At 38.3% G+C, this 22,536-nt stretch overlaps 1 pseudogene; it reads right to left on the reverse strand.

Annotated features, from left to right (window-relative positions):
- Positions 1-13,819: 13,819 nt before the first annotated feature.
- LOC129085712 (glyceraldehyde-3-phosphate dehydrogenase-like) lies at positions 13,820-15,020 on the reverse strand (annotated as a pseudogene).
- Positions 15,021-22,536: the final 7,516 nt, after the last annotated feature.

The raw sequence follows: 22,536 nt of genomic DNA on the forward strand, positions 1-22,536 counted from the left end.
GATAGGTGCAGCCATTACCACAGTCAATTTTAGAACATTTTCATCACCTCAAAAAATCAAGCGTCCTCTCGCCAGTGCAGGTCCCTCTGCTCTGCCCAGTCCTAGGCAACCACCAATCTGCTTTCATTTCTGTAGATTTCTCTATGGAGGTTTCATAGGAATGGGATCACATAAATGTACATTTTGTGTGTGTGTGTGTGACTGTTTTATTTTACTTAGCATATTGCTTTCAAGGTTCACTCATCCTGTAGCATGTATCAGTACCTCCTTCCTTTTTATGGCTGAATAAAATTCCATTTTATGGAATACCTCTTTGGTTTACCCATTTATCAGTTGATGGACATTTGAATTGTTTCCACTCTTTGGCTACTATGAATGATGTTGATATAAACATTACATTTTAGTACTTTTTGTGGTAGTTTTTTCCTACTTTTTGAACAAGGGGATCTGTATTTTTATTTTCCTTTTCCCCACTCAGTTTGTAAATTGTGTATCTGGCCCTGGTTTCAATTCACTTAATTCAAGAAATATTTGTTAGATGTTTTTTCTGCTCAAGGTATTATAGTTAACAGTTTCTGCCTTTAAGTGGTCTATGGTGTGGTAAGCAAATATAAATCAAATGCATGTCATACTTGCACCATCAATTTCAATAAAATAATAATATTTAAGTGTACTTAGCACTAAAACACTTCAGTACATAGAGTACAGTTAGAGCTGGACAGGGAGTTCTCCATGGAGGAGTGTGCTCCAACTTCTGGGATCGACGTTGGTGAATTTCATAAGAATACTGACTCCCTGAGTGCTGATCAACAGAGCACCTTGTCCCTAAAATAAGCAGGAAACAGCAGACATGCTGATAAGAACCTGGGACACCCAGCCTCTGAAGCTGCCGGGTGCCTCTGACTACTGAAGATAGGGGAGAAAAGATTTAATTTTTGGTAAAAGCTGTTATAGTGCCTTTATTTGATTTTGTCTTTCTGTTTTGGCTAATGTTTGCCATTAGAGTAAATCAGTGTTGACTGGTGAATAGTCCAAATGAAAAGAAGACTAGGATATCAGTCTGAATCAAAAAGTAGCTCTATGACTTAAGAGTAAGAACAAGCCTGAAGGCTTGTTTAATGCTTCAGAATTGAATAGAAGGGTGGAAATTGAGGAAAGACGGTCTCCAGGGCACCCTGGCTTCCCTGTTATTATAGAAATGGGAAAGAAAAAAAAATCTTATGAGAAAGAAACTGTAACAAAAAATCTGCATTAGGGTTTTAAAAATTCTTTTATGCGTATATGGAGACTAACTCTAATAGGAAAACATGGACCAAAAAAATGTTATTTAAAAAAGAGAAGAATAAAAGAAATGTTCATCTAATTGTTGATTAATCATTTATTTATGTTCTGAACCTGCTCTACAGTAGAAGAAGTAGGGAGGAGACATAGTCCTTTCTTTTCAAGGAGCGCAGACTAAAAGGAAAAACCAAGTTAGTCAATATCTAAATAAATCAATGTGAATGAGTGAAACATGGAAATGTGAACAAAATGAAGCACAGAAAGAGCTTTTAATTCTGGTGCTAATGAGACTAAGATTGAGAACATCCGAACTGGTTGTTGAAGGACAAGGAAGAGTTCACCACGTGAACAAGGAAAGGCAGTTCATTCCAGCATGGCAGAAGCCCCAGGGCTATGGGAGAACTGGTTCTGCTTGGGAAATGGAACTGGACTAGCAGGCTAGAAAGTGGCATGTACATCAGGGAGGCGCAGAAGAGGAGTGTTCTGATAGACCTTAGGCTAAGGGCTCAGGAATGCAGCCTTTATCCTGTGGAATGAGTGGTGTTTGATAAGAGAAATGCTGTAAAATGCATATTTTGTACAGACAAATCTGGGCTGCAGAAAGCAAGAATCACTGAAGAAAGACGAAAAAAAAATAAAGGTTCAGAGATTACTTAGGTGACTCGGAAGAAATAATGCAAGTTGTGTTAGGGTTGTAGCAGTAGGAAGAGAAAGCAAGAAAGAGATCTGAGAGGCATTTGAGGGTAGAGTCAAAAAGATTTAATGGTTAGCTGAGTATAAGTCAAATGCAAGATGAAAGCTATATTGTAGGGCCTACCTAAAAGTTCTCACCCATAAGAAGTTTACAATCAATCTGAGAAAGTCAGACAATTAAAATGTAGACACAATCCAGTAAACAAACAATGACCTAAGCAGTAAAAAACACAAGCAAGAGTCAGTTATTATGTCTGGTACAGGATAGACACTTAATCTTTGATGAATGAATAAGTGTTGCAGTTAACAAATACTGTGAGAGTTCAGAGGAATACAATGTTAGACCGTTTGACACAGTGTTTATGAGTACAGGCTCTGGAATCAGACCTTTTTTCAAATCTCATACCACTTAGCAGGAAGGAGAACTCGAGCAAGTTACTTAATCTTTTTTAATCATTTTTTATTTTTCAATTACAGTCAACATACAATATTATATTAGTTTCAGATATATAACCCAGTGATTAGACATTGTATAACTTACTAAGTGATCATCCACTTACATCCCCATGTACTTTACATCCCCATGATTATTTTGTAACAACCAATTTGTACTTCTTAATCTCTTCACCCTTTTACCAATCTTCCCAACCCCCCTCCCATTTGGCAACTGTCAAATGTTCTCTGAGTCTCTTTGTGTTCTGCTTGTTCATTTATTTTGTTTTTTAGATTCAACTGCAGATAGATATGTATTTATTGTCATTTTTGTTAATATTTTAAAGCTTTTTTGTTCTTTTTTTAAGAAAAGTATTTATTGATTTTAGAGAAAGAGAGGAAGGGAGAGGAGGTTAGGGGCAGAGAGAGAGGGAGAACCTCTGATTTGTTGTTTCACTTATTTATGCATCATTGGTTGATTCTTGTATGTGCCCTGAGTGAGGATGGAACCCACAACTTTGACATATCGGGACCCCTCTCTAAACAACTGACCTATCTGGCCAGGGCTGCTTCTACTTCTTAAAGATCCTTTAACATTTTATGTAATACTGGTTTGGTGGTGATGAACTCCAGTAGCTTTTTCTTGTCTGGGAAGCTCTTTTTCTGCTCTTTGATTCTAAATGATAGCTTTGTTGGGTAGAGCAATCTTGGCTGTAGGTCCCTGCTTTTCATCTCTTTGAATATTTCTTGCCAGTCCCTCTGGACTGCAAAGTTTTTGCTGAGAAATCAGCTGACATTCCTTTTTTCCCTAATTTATCATTTTATTGTTCAAGTACGCTTGTCTCCATTTTCCTACCACTACTTTCCCCTGCCCCACCCACCCATACCTCCCACCTTCAATCCTTCCCCACTTTGGCTTTGTCCATGGATCCTTTATACACGCTCTTTGACTTGACCCATCCCCTTCATTTCCCCTATACCCTTCTCCCCCTCCCCTTGGTTACTGTTGGTTTGTTTTTTCTTTCAGTGTTGCTGGTTATATTTTTCTTGCTTGTTTGTTTTGTTGATTAGGCTCCACTTATAGGTGAGATCATATGGTATTTGTTTTCCACTGCCTGGCTTATTTCACTTAGCATAATGCTCTCCAGTTCCACACATGCTGTTGTGAAGGGTAGGAGTTCCTTCTTTCATTCTTCTGCGTAGTATTCCATTGTATAAATGTACCATTGTTTTTTGGTCCACTCAGTTATTAATGGGCACTTAGGTTGCTTCCAATACTTGGCTATTGTCAATTGTGCTGCTATAAATTTTGGGGTGCATAGGTTCTTCTGAATTGGTGAGTCGGGATTTTTAGGGTATAATCCCAGCAGTAGAATTGCTAGGTCAAAAAGCTCTTCCATTTTTAGCTTTTTGAGGAAATTCCAAACTGTTTTCCACACTGGCTACACCAGTCTGCATCTCCACGAACAGTATATTAGGGTTCCCTTTTCTCCACAACCTCGCCAGCACTTGTCATTTGTTGATTTGTTTATGATGGCCATTCTGACTGGTGCGAAGTGGTATCTCATTGTGTTTTAATTTGCATTTCTCTCATGGCTAGTGATGCTGAGCATCCTTTCATATGTCTCTGGGCCCTGTGTATGTCCTCCTTGGAGAAATGTCTGTCCAGTCCTTGCCCATTTTTAAACTGGATTGTTTATCTTCCTGGAGTGGAGATGTGTCAGTTCTTTATATATTTTGGAGATCAAACCCTTGTCCAACGTATTATTGGAAAATATATATTCCAGTATATTTAGGTCCCTTGTCATATTGCTGATGTTTTCTTTAGCCATGCAGAAGCTTCTTATTTTGATAAAGTCCCATTTGTTTATTCTTTCCTTTATGTCCCTTGCTCTAGGGGACATGTCGGTGAAAATATTGCTGCATGGGATATCTGAGAGTTTCCTGCCTATGTTCTCCTCTAGGACTTTTATGATGTCACAACTTAGATTTAAGTCTTTTATCCATCTTGAGTTTATTTTTGTGTATGGCATATGTTGGTGGTCGAATTTCATTTTTTTGCATGTAGCTATCCAGATCTCCCAACGCCATATGTTGAAGAGGCTATTTTTACTCCATTTTATGTTTCTGCCCCCTTTGTTGAATATTAATTGACCATAGAGACTTGATTTATTTTTGGACTCTTCCATTCTGTTCTATTGATCTAGTGTCTGTTCTTATTCCAGTATCAGACTGTTTTGATTACAATGGTCTTGTAATATAGTTTGATGTCAAGTATTGTCATCCTTCCTATTTTGTTCTTCTTTCTCAAAATTGCTGTAGCTATTTGGGGTCATTTATCGTTCCATATAAATTTTTGAAATGTTTGTTCTGACTCTGTGAAATACGTCATTGGAATTTTAATAAGGATTGCAATAAATCTATAAATTGCTATGGGTAGTATGGACATTTTGTTGATGTTAATTCTTCTAATCCATGAACAAGGTATATGCTTCCATTTATTTGAGCCTTCCTTAATTTCTTTCTTCAGTGTTGTGTAGTTTCCTGGGTAGAGGTCTTTTACCTCCTTGGTTAAGTTTATTCCTAGGTACTTTATTTTTCCTGTTGTTATAGCAAATGAGATTTTTCTCCTGATTTCTGATTCTGATATTTAATTGTTTGTGTACAAAAATGCCTTCAATTTCTGAATATTGACTTTGTATCCCCTGTTTTGCCAGATTCACTTATTAGGTGGAGTAGTTTTTTGGTGGAGTCTATAGGGTTTTCCATGTACACTAACGTGTCATCTTAGACAATAACGGTTTTACTTTCTCCTATCCAATTTGAATGCCTTTTATTTCTTTTTATTGTCTGATTGCTGTGACTAGGACTTCTAGTACTATGTTGAATGGAAGTGGTGAAAGAGGACATCCTTGTCTTATTCCCAATTATAGTGGGAAAGCTCTTAGTTTTTGCCTGCTGAGTATGATGTTGGCTGTAGGTTTTTCGTACATGACCTTTATTATGTTGAGGTATGCCCCCTTTACTCCCACTTTGCTGATAGTTCTTACTGTAAGTGTGTGCTGTACATTATCAAATGCTTTTCCCACATCTATTGATATGATCATATGGTTTTTGTCTTTCCATTTGTTTATGTGATGTGTTATGTTTATTGATTTATGAATTTTGAACCATCCTTGCATCCCTGGGATGAATCCCACTTGACTGTGGTGTATGGTCTTTTTAATGTATTGCTGGTTGTGGTTTGCCAATATTTTGTTGAGGATTTTAGCATCTGTGTTCTTCGGCGATATTGGCCTGTAGTTTTCTTTCTTTGTAGTGTCTTTATCTGGTTTTGGGATTAAGATGATGCTGTCCTCATAAAAAGAGTTTGGGAGTCTTCCCTCTTCTTGGATATTTAGGAATAGTCTGAGAATGATAGTGGTTAGCTCTTCCTTAAGTGTTTTGTAAAACTCCCCTGGGAAACCGTCCGGTCCAGGGCTTCTGTGCGCTGGGAGTCTTTTGATTACTGCTTCAATTTCACCAGCTGTTACAGGCCTGTTCAGCCGCTCTACTTCTTCTTAAATCAGTATTGGATTACAAAATGTCTAGAAATTTGTCTACTTCACACAGGTTTTCAAACTTTTTGGCATAAAACTGTTCATAGTAATTCCTTACAATCCTTTGTATTTCTGAGGTATCAGTTGTCATTTCTCCTCATTTTTATATTATTTATTTGGGTGCTTTCCTTGTTTCTTTTTCTTTTTTTCCATGAGTCTGCTTAAAGGCTTGTTGATTTTGTTTAATATTTCAAAGAACCAGCTCCTGGATTTAATGATCCTTTGAATTGTTCTTTTAGTCTCTGTGCCGTTCAGTTCTGCTCTGATCTTAATTATTTCCTTCCTTCTACTCACTTTGGGCTTTGTTTGTTGTTGTTTCTCCAGTTCTTGAAGACGTAGGGTTAGGTCGTTTATTTGAAATGTTTCTATCTTTTCTGGGTAGGCTGTACTGCTATGAACTTCCCTCTCAGGACTGCCTTCTCTGTGTCCCATAGGTTTTGGACTGTTGTGTGTTCATTTTCGTTTGTTTCCAGAAACGTTTTGCTTTCTTCTTTGATCTCATTATTGACCCATTCATTCTTTCAGAGCATGCTATTTAGTCTCCATGAGTTTGAATGTTTCTGAGCGTTTTTCCTTGAGGCTGGTTTCTAGTTTCAAGGCCCTGTGGTCCGAGAAAATGCTTGTTATGATTTCAATTTTCTTGAATTTGTTGAGGCTTGTTTTGTGTGCTATCATGTGGTCTATCTTTGAAAACGTTCCATGTGCATTTGAGAAGAATGTATATTTTGCTTCTTTGGGATGAAAGGTTCTATGTATATCAGTTAAGTCCATTTGATCTAATGCGGCATTCAGTTCCGCAATACCCTTGTGGATATTTTGTTTGGAAGATCTATCCATTGTTGACAGTGGGGTGTTAACATCCCCTACTGTCATATGTTGCTGTCTACATCTTTCTTGAAGTCCTCCAAGATTTTCCTTATCTCTTTGTGCGCTCCTATGTTGGGTGCATATATACATGTTTACAGTGTTTATGTCTTCTTGATGGATTCTTCCTTTGAATTTTATGAAGCGGCCTTCTGTGTCTCTTTTTGTGGCCTTTGTTTTGAAATCTATCTTGTCTGATATAAATGTTGCCTCCCCAGTTACTTTTCCTGTCCATTTGCTTGGAATATTTTTTCCATCCCTTTACTCTCAGCCTGTCCTGACGTGGGTCTCTTGTAGGCAGCATATGTGCGGGTCACGCTTTCTTATCCCTTCAGCTACCCTATGTCTTTTATGGGAGCACTTAGTCCATTTACATTTAAAGTTATTATTGATAGGTCTTTATTCATTTTTCCCCTATGTACCTGTGTTCCTCTCTTTCTCATTCTTTTTCTTCATCTTCTTAAAGCAGTCCCTTTAGCATATCTTGTCATGCTGGTTTGGTGGAGGTGATTCTTTTAGCCTTCTTTTGTCTGGGAAACTCCTTCTTTCACCTTATGTTTTATTTGAAAGCCTTGCTGGGAAGAGCAGCCGTGGTTGCAGGCCTTTGCTTTTCATTACTTGGAATATTTCTTGCCATTCCCTTCTGGCTTGTGGTGTTTCTGTTGAGAAGTCAGCTGCTAGCCTGATCGGGCCTCCCTTGCTGCCTTTACGAACTCTCTTTGTCTTTGATATTTTCCATTTTAATTATGATGTGTCTTGGAGTGGGCCTCATTGGGGTTCCTCTTGAATGGGAGGCACCCTGTGTGCTTCCTGGACTTGTGTGAATTTTTCTCTCCTCCAATTAGGGAAGTTTTCCATCATTACTTTTCCAAACAGGTTTTCTATCCCTTGCTCCTCTTCTTCTCCATCTGGTATCCCTATTATATGAACATTATTACATTTCAGGTTGTCCTCATTTCCTTAAATGCCTCTTCATTCTTTTTGAGTCTTTTTTCATTTTCTTGCTGTCTCTGGGAGCTTTTCTCTACCTTGTCCTCCAGCTCGCTGATTTGGTCCTGTGCTTCCTCAAGTCTTTTCTTGATTTCTTCTGCTGTGTTCTTCAATCCAGAAATTGTGTTCTTCATTTCCTCTTGCCTCTTGTTGATAGTTTCTAAGTCCTTTTTCATTCTGATATAGTTTTCAGTAAGTTCCTCATAGTTTCCCTGTAGATTTTGGTAATTCTTCCTGAGCTCTCTGAGCTCATTGAGCTTCCTTATAACCATTGTTTTCAACTCAATATCTGATTGTTTACTTGCCTCTATCTCCTTTAGGCCTCTTTCTAAGGAGTCATCCTTTCCTTTCAGTTGTGGGGTTATTTCTTTGTCTTCCCATTATTTGCGAGTTTGCGTCTGCTTCTTAAATTGATCTGTCTTGATTTCTGACTTTGTGGCATAAACTTTTGTGGTAGGAGACCTGTGAGACTCAGTGGTGCAGTCTCCTTGATCTCCTGAACCTGATGCTGCTTGGATGCCTTTTATGCTGTTTATGTTGGCTCCCTAGAAGTAATTGGGTTTTGATTATTGTTCAGCTGTTCTTTGGTTGGTCCTTCCCTCCAGCTGGTTGACTGGGGGTCTCTCTGCCCATCACGTCTTGTGTGTTTTTGTGCAGGTGCTGCCAGAACAAATCCGCAAAGCCCAGGAATCAAACCCACATCTGCAAACATAACCCCTCCTGCAATCCCAGCATCAACAAGCAAAGAAATTAGTATCAAGAAGGCTTAAAGAGATTAAGACTATGATAAGGAAGTAGAGAAATAAACTAGTAGTAAAAAATCTAATGACTTAATATGCACAAATTTGATGGACTTGAAATGGAATTTAAAAAGCTATGTAGCAAAGAAAATATCACACATCATGGAGAAGACCTCAGTGGATTTCATCTTGGTCCTCTAGTATTTACCACTTTTTATTTTCTGGATCCACCTCTGGTGGTGTCAGATATTGATCCTGTCTGACCTTAGGCAGTCTGTTCAGGACTTCCAGGAATCTAGTGTCTGTGGCTATCTCCTTCATTTGTTAATCTAGTCACTCTGCACTCAGCAGTCAGGCTTAGGCACCACAGGGTGAGGCAGAGTCCCTTCTTGGGGCTGGGCTATTGTTTCCTCTCATGCTGCTGCCGATCAGGGGATTGGTCTTCCTGAGCAAGATGGCTGCTGCCGTATGGGAGATGACTCAGCACTGGGATCCCACCAGTTACCCTCTCAGTTCTCTCCCCAAGTTTCTCTAGACCCCTCTGCCCCCACCTTTGCTGGAGCCCAGGGTAAGTGATAGCAAATAAAAATTTATGCATTGTCCCTTTAAACAGCTCTTTGTGTCTCCACCTGCCCGTCTCTGGCAGAGAGCAACCCTGCTGCTTTTCACAGCTGACTGTTATCTGTGTACTTTTTAGGCTCTGGTGCTGTAGACTGAGGATCCCCACTTATGGTTTAGACCTCACTTTTCTCAGGGGGAATCCAACTGGCCACTTGAGTGCCGACTGTGCATCAACCCCACAACCCTTTGGTGTATGGGATGATGCTGCAACCAACTGAGTTACCCAGCCAGGGCTGTGTTTGTGTCCTTTAATAAGAACTGCCTAGGATTCTTGCAGCCCTCTGCCTCATTCAGCCACAATTCCTGCTGATTTTTACAGCCAGAAGTTATGTGGACTTCTCTTCCCAGTACTGGAAACCTGGGTTGGGGGGCCTGGTTTGAAGGTTCAATCCCTTGCTCCTCAGTGGGGGGGGGGGGCCTTCCAAGTTGAAATGTTCCTCCTGATTTTTATCTGTGACACATGGGTGTGGGACCAGCCTATTCCATGTCTCTGCCCCTTTTACCAGTCTCAATGTGGCTTCTTCTTCATGTCCTTAGTTGTAGGACTTCTGTTTATCTATGTTCCTGGTGGATCTGAATGATAGTTGTTCTATAATTTAGTTGTAATTTTGATGTGGTGGTAGGAGGATGCGAGCTCTGCATTTACCTATGGTGCCATTGTAACTGGAAGCCTATTAATCTTTGTAAGCTTCATTTTCTCCTTTATAAAGTGGGCATAACCAACATATCCTCAAAGGGCTGATGTAAGGAAAATAAGAGTATTGCATGTATAAGGACCTAGAACATAATATATGATCAATAAATATTATATTTATGATGTCCTAGGATAGTGAAGAAAGACTTCTCTAAGGAAGTAGAACTTTACAGAACCTAATCTGAATTCTAGAGGAAGGATAGATTTTTAAATAGGGAATAACAGAGTAAGACCGTTTTTACAGTCATGAGGATTGATATGAGCAATATAAAGAATAAAATAAGGCAAATTTATGAAGAAATTCTTCTGAGCTTCCTCTCTGTGCTCCCATAACATTATGTACTTAATGGACTTTTTAGTGTCTAATTCCCTTACTCCTAGAATGCAAGAAATATCACAGTACCTTACATAATATCTGGTGCACAGTAGGCACTCAATGATGTTGCTGAATGAGTGGAGAAATAAACAGATCTCAGGGTCAGCTACAAGGTTAATCAGACATGGATTCTGTGGAACAATGTCAGTGATACACATTTCATAAGCAGGATATCTTTTTTTCTCCTATGAGGTAGCTATTTCAATTTGAGTCACAACTGGAGGATGGTTTTACATCCTTGGCAATATAAAGGCAACAGCTTGCTTATGTTCTCGCTAAGAACTTTAAAGAGTAAATGTCTTCAAAAGGAAGTTAAAATTCATTAGAAAAATAGAACTATATAACTTCCATAACCAGTTATTAATAGATTCTAGAACAGATCTCTGAGCAATTCTTTGCCATGGCACATGATCCTCAGTTAAAAGCAAGCACACTCGACCTTTTAACACTATATATTTTTTAACACTTTCTATAAAAATTAATTTATATGAGAAATATTTTTATAATTTATAAAATGACCTTATTGCTCTTTCTATAACTTTACTGTATTTCTTGAATAGAATCTTGGCAAAAATTATAGCCTTACTTCTTATGCAGCTAAAAACTTATGTTATCTAAAATACAGGGTTGGGCAAAAGTAGGTTTGCAGTTGTTTATATGGAAAAATGTATAATAAAAAAATTAATAGTAATACAGGAAAAAACTCTGTATTTCCTGCACTGGCAACCATAAACCTAATTTTGCCCACCCCTGAATCCTTTAAAAAAGTGTTTTGGGTAATGGAGATACAGGCTCACCTCTGCCCCTTCTTGGCACCCTTGCAGCAATCAAAACAGCAGCTTCCTTTCTTCTCTTGTTTTCATATTTTTATTATCCAATCAATTTTCCTTATCAGTACATTGAGAGCTGTTCATTATTCTTATAGCTACATGGTATTCCACTTATGGATATACCATTGTTTATTTAGCCAGTTCCCTATAGGTCAGTTTTTTTCAACAAGAACGAGGGAAAGATTTTGTCCCATTCCAACTCATCCCCAGGGAACATTTGTCAATGTCTGTAGCCATTTTGGTTTTGGGGGAAGAATTCTACTGGAGTCTATGGGTAGAGGCCAGACATGCTGCTAAATATCCCACATTGCACAGGATCCCCCCACCAACAACAAAGAATTTATTTGGTCCAAAATAAGAATTAGTGCTGAGATGAGAAACCCTGCTCTATAGATAGACACTTGGGCTACTTCCATTCTTGACTAGTACAAACAATTCTTTAACACATAACCTTGTAAATTTGTCATTTTGTATAAATGCAAATGTATTTTTAGGATGACTTGCTAGAAGTGAGATTGCTGGGTCAAAGAATAAATGTAATTGAAATGCCTTTCAAATTCTCTTCAAGGGGATGTGGGGTTTTTCATACCCAACAGCAGTTTATTTATTTCCATGATCTTATAAACAATATGTAGTCACACTTTTGTTTTTTAGCAATCTGAAATGTTCAGAGAGAAGAAGTGGGGGCAGGGGGAGGGAAAGAGGAAGGGGACTTGGGAGGGAGAGGGTAAGGGGGGAGAGAGAGGAATCGATCAGTTGCCTCAACTATGTGCCCCAACCAGGGATTGAACCTGAAAACAGCAACCTAGTACATGCCCTGACTAGGGATCAAGTCTGCAACCTTTTTTGATGTAAGGGACGATGCTCCAACTAAGTCACCTGGCCAGGGCAATGATAATATCTTTTTATATGTTTAAGAGCCATTTGAATTTCATTTTCAGTTGCCTGAGTATAAGATTTAGTTGTCTAAATATTGCATAGGGTTTTCAGAGGGAGGAATTTGGACAACTGCTTTCTTTACTTTGTCATGCAAGAAATCTCCATGGTAGAAGGTACAGCCAGAGGACTTTATTCTGTTATCTGAGAGTCAAAGTTTCTATTTTAATTGAACTATCAAGTTGGGAAAATCACGAAAGATTGATGATTTAGGACTCTTCCTGTTCGGTTATTGCAACTAGGGACCTGCCTTCCTTGATAATGGAATTTCTATAGAGTTCCATGAGAATGCAAAATGTGTTCATTGATGTATCCCCAGAATCTAGAACAATGCTTGGTACAAAGCAAGTGCTCAAAAAGTAGTTGTTGGAATGAATGGATAATCTGCAAAATGTGTTACAGAGATATGGTAATGGGAATGAAAAGAAAATAGCAGGCAAGAGGCCTAGAAAAAAAAAATATACTGAGTTTGTTGGCTGGGACTAGGAGTGCCAAGGGAAATTAAGAAATAAAGAGGAGCTGGTGGATTAGCAAACTGGTGATTTTGGAACTCATAGTCCCATTGACATAAGTAGGAAAGTCAGGAGGGTGTCAGAGAAGTTACTTTGTGGGCATGTCAAGTCAGAGGAAATGACAGGATGTATAAATGGAAATGCTCAAAAGGCAGAGAAGGGACAAAGTTGGAATATTGACTTGGAAGACATTTGTTAAGAGAGTTGATATTTTAATAAGTGCATGACATCTTTAAAGAGCAGAATATTGAAAGAATATTGCTAGGGAGAAATTAATTACTAAAGATTTTCTGAGAAATAGTTGAGCTCAACCTATTATTAAAGGAAGGCCTTGCTCCATCAACTATCTTCACTTCCCTGTATTTACAAGTTCTCTATCTCTATTGGCACTTCTCTCTCAATTAGTGAATGTGCTCAAATATCTCCAATACTAATAGTACCCACCCTCATCCCCCTGATGAGTTGCCTATCTCCTCTTCAAGCCCACAGGGTGTCACATTTCCAAAGTAGGAAAGGTTTTCCCAAAAAAAGAGGAGCTCTGATACAAGGTGGTACCATTTTAAACCTTTTATTATGAAAGATTTCAAACATATACAAAAGTAGAGAGAATAGAATGAAGAATTTCCATCACTCCAATTAAATAATGATCAATTCATGGACAATGTGATTTAATCTATTGCACCCTATTGCTCCTATCATTTCTTAGGAGCAAATTCCAGACTTCATATGGTTTCATCTATAAATATTTCAATGTGTACTTCTAAAAGATATGAACTTTTATAAAAACATAATCACAAAATTATTGTTACATGTAAAAAATGAGCAATTTCATAATAACATCAAATATTCAGTATGCAAATATCCTTGATTATCTCACAAAGTTTATTTTTTATAGTATTTGAGTCAGGATCTAAAAAAATGTTCATATATTGCAATTGGTTGCTATATCCCTTAAGTCTTTTTTTAATCTATAGGTTTGCTCCCTCTCTCTCAACTGGAAATTTATTTGTTGGAGAACCCAATTTTTTTGTCCTATGTTTTCCACAGTCTGAATTTTGCTGAGTTATCCCCATGATATTGTTTCATAAACTCTTTTGTCCTCTGTATTTCCTGTAAATTAGTAGTTTAGTGTTAAGTTAAGCTTGATAAAATTTAGGTTGGGTTTAAAAAAATTTTTTTTGAAAAGACTACTTCATATATGGTGTTAGGCACTTACATAAAAAAAAAACATGCAATGTTTAGTTATCTCTCTTTTTTGGGGGGGTACAGTGAACTTTATTGATGGTGCATGACAAGGCAGGGCTCCCTAAGCCCCTCCCCTCTTCAGAGGGTCTAGGATGGAAACAAGATCAGGAGATTCTCAGTGTGTTGGGGGATCGATTTGGGGCAAGGACTCCCCAGCAGCTGAGGGTCTCTCTTCCTGTCGCTGGGGCTGGTGGTCCAGGGGGCTCTTACTCCTTGGAGGCCATGTGGACCACAAGGTCAACCACCCTGTTGCTGTAGCCAAATTCATTGTCATACCAGGAAATGAGCTTTGCAAAGTGGTCATTGAGGGCAATGCCAGCCCCAGCATCGAAGGTGGAGGAGTGGGTGTCACTGTTAAAGTTGCAGGAGACAACCTGGTCCTCAGTGTAGCCCAGGATGCCCTTGAGGGGGCCCTCTGATGCCTGCTTCACTACCTTCTTGATGTCATCGTATTTGGCAGCTTTGTCTAGGCAGCAGGTCAGATCCACAACTGACACATTGGGGGTGGGGATATGGAAGGCCATGCCAGTGAGCTTCCCATTGAGCTCAGGGATGACCTTGCCCACAGCCTTGGCTGAGCCAGTAGAAGCAGGGATGATGTTCTGGGCAGCCCCTCGGCCATCCCGCCACAGTTTCCCAGAGGGGCTGTCCACGGTCTTCTGGGTGGCAGTGATGGCATGGACTGTGGTCACGAGTCCCTCCACAATGCCAAAGTTGTCATGGATGACTTTGGCCAGGGGGCCAAGCAGTTGGTAGTTCAGGAGGCATTGCTGACAATCCTCATGGAGTTGTCGTACTTGTTGTGGTTCACACCCCATCACAAACATGGGGGCATCGGCAGAAGGGGCAGAGATGATGACCCTCTTGGTTCCACCCTTCAAGTGAGCCTCAGCCTTCTCCATGGTAGTGAAGACACCAGTGGACTCCACAACATACTCAGCACCAGCATCACCCCATTTGATGTTAGCGTGATCTCACTCCTGGAAAACGGAGATGTACTTTCCATTGATGATAAGCTTCCCGTTCTCAGCCTTGACTGTGCCTTTGAACTTGCTGTGAGTAGAATCATACTGGAACATGCAGACCATGTAGCTGAGGTCAATGAAGGGATCATTGATGGTGACAACATCCACTTTGCCAGAGTAAAAAGCAGCCCTGGTGCCAGGCACCCAGTACAGCCAAATCCTTTCACTCCAATCTTCACCATCTTGTCTCAGGGTTGAGGCTGGCTCTGCGCAGGGAGACCTGGCTGCCTGTCAAACAGGAGGAGCAGAGAGCCTATCTCTCTTTTTGTAATGTTAGCAGCCACTGGCAATTAAGGTCTACAACCATTAATTCATAATGAATTGTAAAATGATGATATTCAATCAGTCTTCATTTTTAGCTATAATAATTTTATCATGAGGCATTTTCTCTCATTGGCTATTTGATAGAGTTCATATAGGGAAGACAGAATAAATGCTTGATTCTTTGCTGTACAAATTGGTTTTCAAAATAAAGTGTTGGTACCCCAGTATTCTCTAACTGGACTAACTACTTTTTTCTAATCATTATGAATTTGCATTTAAGTAAAATTTATATTTTTCAATTCATTGTTATTAATTTCTTTATTAATAACTTACTAAAACAGCCCTGGCTGGTGTGGCCCAGTGAATTGAGTGCCGCTGGCTGGTTCCCAGTCTAGGACACATGCCTGGGTTGCAGGCAGGGTCCCCAGTAGTGGGCGCATAAGAAGCCACCACACACTGATGTTTCTCTCCCTCTCTCCCTCCCTACCCCTCTCTAAAAATAAATAAAACCTTAAAAGAAAAAAATTTATTAAAATAAACTATTCCATCTTTGGCCAGTTGGCTACTGAGTTTTTTTGACATGACCCCAGTGATCTTTGATTGCCTTCTTCATTTCTGGCATTACAAAATATCCCAAGCTTTTCTTTTATGTTTTATGCCTTAGATGGACTCAGCCATTTCTCCTAGGACTTCTTTTAATGGGAAATGGCCTACAAACCAGGCACTACAGTTGCTCATTACTTCTGATTTGTCATTGTTTATAGATCACTTCAGAGGATAGAGATAGGAAATACATATTTAAAGATAAAATACATTATGAGTACATACCGATATTGCCAATTCAAATTCATCATTTTGAACTTATATTTATGTCCCCTTTCTCCCATGGCAAAAATCCTAGTTCTTAATAATGCCAATGTAATTGTTTACCGGCTTTAACCCACAATACACTTACAATAATTTCAGGATAACACCACCACCTCCATTAACAATATGAACACTGAAAGAGTTTGTTTTTTTTTTTAATTTCTTTTTTTTTAAACTCTTTTGTCCTTACAGCGTATACCAATAGTAATGTACAAATTCCTGTATTTTATTTTATTTTTAAAAAGATTTTACTTATTTATTTTTAGAGAGAGGGGAAGGAAGGAGAAAGAGAGGGAGAGAAACATTGGCTAGTTCCTTCTTGCATACCTCCAAGTGAGGATCTGTCTTGCAACCCAGGCAGGTGCCCTGACCCGGAACTGAGTCAGTGACCTTTTGATCATTCAGTCCACTGAGCCACACCAGCCAGGGCTCCTGTATTTTAAAGTCACTCGGAATAGTTCCTGTCTGTGTGATTATGCCTCCAACTGAATATGTGAGTAAATCTTTTTCATTTTGCTTTCGATCTTTAGAGATTTTAAAGATTTCATTTTGCTGTATGATTATATTAAATATTTACATAATTCCAGAGTCTAAACTAAAAAAAAAAAAGTATAATTAAATACTTTTTTTTATCCCAATTTTCCCTGCCCTACTCCTTTTTCCCACAGGTAACCATTTAAAAAATTGTGTGATTTATCATTTCATTTTTTAAAAGTATATAGGCAAATGAATGTACATTCATTTTTCCTATTCCTGCTTAGATAAATGGTAGTCTACCAAAACACTTTTCTCCATCTTGCTTTTTTCACTTAATAGAATATCCTGATGATCATCCCATTCTAATATATAAAGATGTTTCTCATTTCTTTCTACAGCTTTGTAGTTCTACAGTTTATACCTGTATCAAACTTATTCAACTATTCCCCTATTGATGGACTATTGGTTTTTCCCAGTCTTTTGATAATACAAAAAAATGTAGTTATGAATAGTTTCATGCAAACATTTTTTCTTATTTTTGTCTGTATGTTTGGGACAAATTCCTAGAAGTGGGATTTTTGAGTGGAATGCACATGCAATTTTGCCAGATATTGCCAATTCCCCTGCCATTAACACATGTGCATTTTGCATTCCTACAAGCAATATATGAAAGTGTACACTTCCCAATGCCCTCACCAAAAGAGTGTTGTCAAACTTTTGAATCCTCACCAATCTTATAGAGAAAACACTGCACTCTAATTTTTTTTAATCCTCACCTGAGGACACATTCATTGATTTGAAGGAAGGGTGGGAGGGAAAGAGAGACAGAGACAACGACATCAATACAAGACAGAAGCATCGATTGGTTGCCTTCCATACATGCCCTGACCAGGGATCAAATCCACAACATTTTGGTGTATAGGACGATGCTCCAACCAACTGAGCCACTCAGCCAGGGCTCGCTGTAGTTTTGATTTGCATTGTTCTTATGAGCGAGATTGTGCGTAATCTCTTTTCACAGGATTGAGAGATTTTTGCCTGTGTGTGTGTGTGTGTGTGTGTGTGTGAACTTCTGTCCGTTTCCCTAATTCAGTTTTTCAATGGGAATTTTTGGTCTTTTATACTTTTTATATACTAGGGATATTAATCCCTTCTTTACAACAGATGATGCAGAATTTTTCCCAGTTTGGAATTTTTGTTTTCATTTTGCTCATTCTGTTTTTTATCATGGAATTTAAATTTTTTCTGAAATCAAAGTTATTAATTTTTTTTCCTTTTTGCTTCTGGAAAGGAAAGTTTTCTCTATTATGAGGTTGTAGAGAAATTTACTAATTTCTTCTTTTTACATTAAAGACTCTAATCCCGTTAGAATGCATTCTAGTGCAAGTTACAAGAAATGAATTCATCTGTATCTTTTTCCATATGATTACCTACTTATTCAATCACTGTTTATTTAAAAATCCACATTTTACCCACTACTTCATTGTGCTGTCTTTATCAATTACTGTATTTTCTTATATATCAGTGTTTATTTCTTGACTTTCTATTGTATTCTCTTTGTCTGCTTATCTGCCAGTACTACCTGGTTTTAATTATGGAGGCTTTATAAAATGTTCATTTATCTGGTATAGCTAGCCCCATCTCTCATTGCTTCTCTTTTTTTTTACATTTTTCAGGTTACTCTTGTTATTCCAAATAAACATTATCATCAATGTCTAGTTCCAGTTTTTTAAAAAAACTAAGATATTTTTATTAAGATTGAATTAAATATATTCAATAACTTGGGGAGAATTGACATTTTTATGATGTTGAGTTTTTGTATCTGAAAACATGAACTATATTCCTCTTTTTATGAAAAGGTTTTATTTATTTACTTTTAGATGGAGGGGGAGGGAAGGAGAAAGAGAGGAACAGAAACATCAATGTGCGGTTGCCTCTCACGCGCTCCCCCTCCCCCACTAGGGACCTGGGTGGCAACCCAGGCATGTGGCCTGACTGGGAATTGAACTGGCGACCCTTTGGTTTGCAGGCTGGCACTCAATCCACTGAGCCACACTAGCCAGGGCCTGAAAATGTGATATATCTTTCTATTTGTTCAAGTTTATTTCTGTATCTTTCAATAGTATTTTATGGTTTATGTAAGTTTTGGACATTTCTTGTTCATATTTAGGTATTTTCTTTTTTAAAATCATCCCTTTATAAAATGATCTTATATTACAGTTTCTAAGTGGTTTTGTCTAAATACAAAAAAGCTAGTGATTTTTGTATGCTAATTTTATGACCTGGAGTTTTACCAATTTCTTTTATTATCTGTAGTAATTCTTCTATTAGAGAATAACATGTTTAAACTTGTTATACTAAAATGAACACATGGTTCTGCCATCAAGAAATGGAAAGAAAATTGCCTTTAATTCACTATTCTGTACCAATGAGTACAGAATGTTCTGAAACTCCTTTATTTTTCAGACTACTTCCCTTTGGGAGCCAACCAGAACAGGGTTAGGAGAGGAAGAAAGACTAGAGCCATTTATCTGGTTTGAGTTTATACTGCAAGATTCTGGAGATTCTCATACATTTTGTTATTCCTTGATGCTCCCCATGTGGACCTTAGCTTCTGAAACTCTAATGGTAGGTTGGAGGATGAAAAAACCTCTGGGCATATGCCTATTTTCACAATGGTAACAGACTAATGAGAAGTTTTAAGTTTCTCAGGTCCTTGCTTTAAGGTACAAACTTTCCTTTGCCTTCCTATAGTTTTAAACTTATATATCTCTATTCACAACACAAATTCCTTATTCCAGTAAGACAGGTCTACTCACTTTTCACTGCACACTACTCTTTTAGACATGTAGTCCTTGAATGTCATCTACCACCTCACATTTTTATCTCATTGGAAGCAGAACCCCTCCCCCGCCACACACTAATTTCACTTTCTTCCTCCTCTTTTCTTGTGCAACCCTAAGGGCTCTTCTGCCTCACAAAATTTTTATTCTATTATAGTTTTCTATATAGTTTTTCTATATAGTTTTCTATATTTATTCTATTAACTTGTTTTACAATTGTTTATTTACCTTTATCCTCATCTTATGAGGATAAGATTCATAAAGGCTTTTTAATTTTTATGTCTCCTGTACTTAGCACAGTGCCTGACACATAATAAGCACTAAATTAACCTTTATTCCAGGAAGGAATGAGGAAGAGAGAGAGGCATTTGTGTTAGCTCCTGATCTTATTCTGTGTTTTCCCATCTCTGTATCCAGTGCTGATCTTGAACTCTTAGCCCAGCCCTCCTCTATTCATACTTATGTGCATTTTAAGTAATGAGTTATGTTGTAACATTTTCCATCTCCACTTCCAAATATGCTAATTAACTCTGATAGCTAAAATGTTTGTATTCTTTTAGTCTAAATTAATAAATATACCTGGCTGGTTATTGCTACATCATATTCAGTTTTATTTGTGAGTGTGTTATTGAGCAGAAACTCAGGGTGTGATGAGAGCCTTATTCTTGGGGAAAAATACCAAACTCAAATGGTATCCCTCTTTTACGTTCTTTGTGAATATTTGATTTCTCACATAAGACTGTGATTCTCATGCCAAGTAAGATACTCTATTTTATAAATTTGTATTATATTTTAAACTGGATGCTTCTGGATAACTTAGCAGGAAATACATTACTTTAAACACTAAAAGACTACTAGCATTATACTGTAAAATTTAATATTTCAGGAATATTTCTTGCAGACAACCAATTTCATCAATGTGTCCACTGAGTTCAATGAATATCTTGTGAAAAGAAGTATAATGAGAGTTTGCTCAAAACCCGATAATTATAAATTGAAGTACATGCTATCTTCTATGCTCCTAGCACATACTGTCACAGGGCAATGCAACGTTTAGTAATACTTAATTTCCTACCTCCCAGGAAGTCACAGATTAGTGAAGGAAATAAGCAAAATTTACAACTAATGAGAATATGAACCAGACTATGTGGTGTTTTTTCCCCTTTTTTAAAACCCCGGTTGTGATTATAAGCAAGTGCTAAATTAATGTGAAGTTTGAGTCAGGAGTGGCTTCACAAAACTTGTGACATTTGCTGTAGGCCTTAAAGGAAGAATAGTTTGTAGAGGGCCGAGGCAGAGGGAAGAGCATGAAAAAAGGCAGAGCAGTAAGTAAAAGCATCACACATCTGATGTACCCAAAACAGTAAGTGGAAGTGAGGTAGAAAACAGTAGACATCGAGCCAAGATGGGAACACAGGGAGAATGGATATTCTTAATGGGAGAAGCTGAGGAGATAATGATCGATAATAAGTAACAGTTGAAGGCATGGAAGTGGGTTAACTAGTTTAGGAAGAGTTGACTAGACAAGGAAAAGGGAAAGAACTGAGGAAGAAGTGTCCTGGTTTTTATTTAAGGGCTCAGGAGAGGAGGAGAAATCAGCAATCATGTAGATGGAAGATCCATCAGAAAAGTATTGAGATTTGAAGATTCTCGATTATTATGTTCTTTTTTGTTAAAAAAAAGGATTTTATTTTTTTTACAGCAGTTTAAGGTTTACAGAAAAATTGAGTACAAAGAGTTCCCATATACTCCCTCCCTGCCTCATTTTCCCCTACCAGTATTATGCATTGGTGTGGTACTTGTGTTAAAACTGATAAACCAACATCAATACATTATTACTTACTGAGGTCCATAGTTATATTAGGGTTCACTCTTTGGGTGGTACAATTCTATGAGGTTTTTTTTTTTTATTGAGCTTTTACTCAATGCTCTTCCTCACTTTAGAGAAACATCTTGATGAGTTTATTCTCCTAGGAATATTCTTCTAGTAATATTCCATATTCTCCTAGTAATATTTTATAGTCATTAAAATTTTTTTGAAATCAAATAACTTTTTTTGAGAATGTCTTCAACTGTGGTGTCATGGAGCTATTTAACATTGGTTTCCAAAATAGGTACCAAGAAATAAAAAATTCACATATAAATCTAGTCATACTTCTAGTATTTTCTATTTCCAATTTAAATATGAACCATGGATGTCACATTTCCTTCTTCTTTTTAGAAGTGGTTTATGAATCTACTTGAAACCTAAAAAAAAAAAAGTAGTCTGTATGGGAATAAGGACACCAAAATATTATTGGTATTTACTTGGTCCCCCCCGCCCCCAACCTTGGATGAAGAAATAAACTGTACCAGACACAATTTACCTGTCAGGAGAGGGGATGGTGATTCCCTCCAGTGGAGAATGCCCTGAGCCCTTCTCTTGAAGTGGCTTTCATTGAGAACGGATGAGCGCAGGGGTATGCAGCATGTATGCAAAGGTCATCAATCAATGCCTTAAGGCTATATTTACAGGAAACAGGTAGAGAGCATAGGTAACAATGGGAGGAACAGAGATTTGCCTTAGGTCAGGGTCTGGTAGACAGGGTGACACCTATTCAGCCCTAAAACCTGGGAAAATAGACTCATCCCGTGCTTTGCTCAGACCCTAAACACCAGTACTCATTAACTCCAAGGCATTCTTAGCAAAGTAGGTTTCGTAGGATTTAATGCATTCCTTTCCAGGGCCTAATTGCCCCAGGGAACCGCCTGATCCAGTTTAGGGCTATACCTGCCTTTAGCATTGTTTCAAGCCTGAGTCATGGGGGTGGAACAGAGCAGCCAAGAGATAAGGCGACTTCTTTCAGATAGAATGAGGACTCCGGCCATGACCAGGCCAAGGGGTGAGGGTCTTTTACTCCTTTTCCGTGTCCCCCAACTCCTTCCCTGATGGCCCCTATGTAACTGTGCCTGTCTGAGGTTGCCCCAGCCATCAAGGGGTCTTACCTGTCATTGACTAAGCCATCCCCGGGGCCCAAGCAGGGTGATGTGAAGGAGGCAGGGGCTATGTCCCTGCCAGGGGGACAGGTTTTGTCTCCTCAGTGGCCTATTTTCCCAAGACCTCCTTGCTCAGCTCCAGTCTTGGGGCCCTCTCACCTGCTGGCAAGGCTGCAGTCCCTGAAACCAGGCAGAATGGTTCCCAACAATTTACCTATACATAGATTACAAGTAATTTTATTTTAGCTTTATACTTTTTATACTTTTCTAG

Source organism: Pteronotus mesoamericanus, unplaced genomic scaffold, assembly GCF_021234165.1.
Source record: "Pteronotus mesoamericanus isolate MK-2021 breed Mesoamerican mustached bat unplaced genomic scaffold, CSHL_Meso_final scaffold_31, whole genome shotgun sequence".
NCBI classification, from domain to species: Eukaryota; Metazoa; Chordata; class Mammalia; order Chiroptera; family Mormoopidae; genus Pteronotus; species Pteronotus mesoamericanus.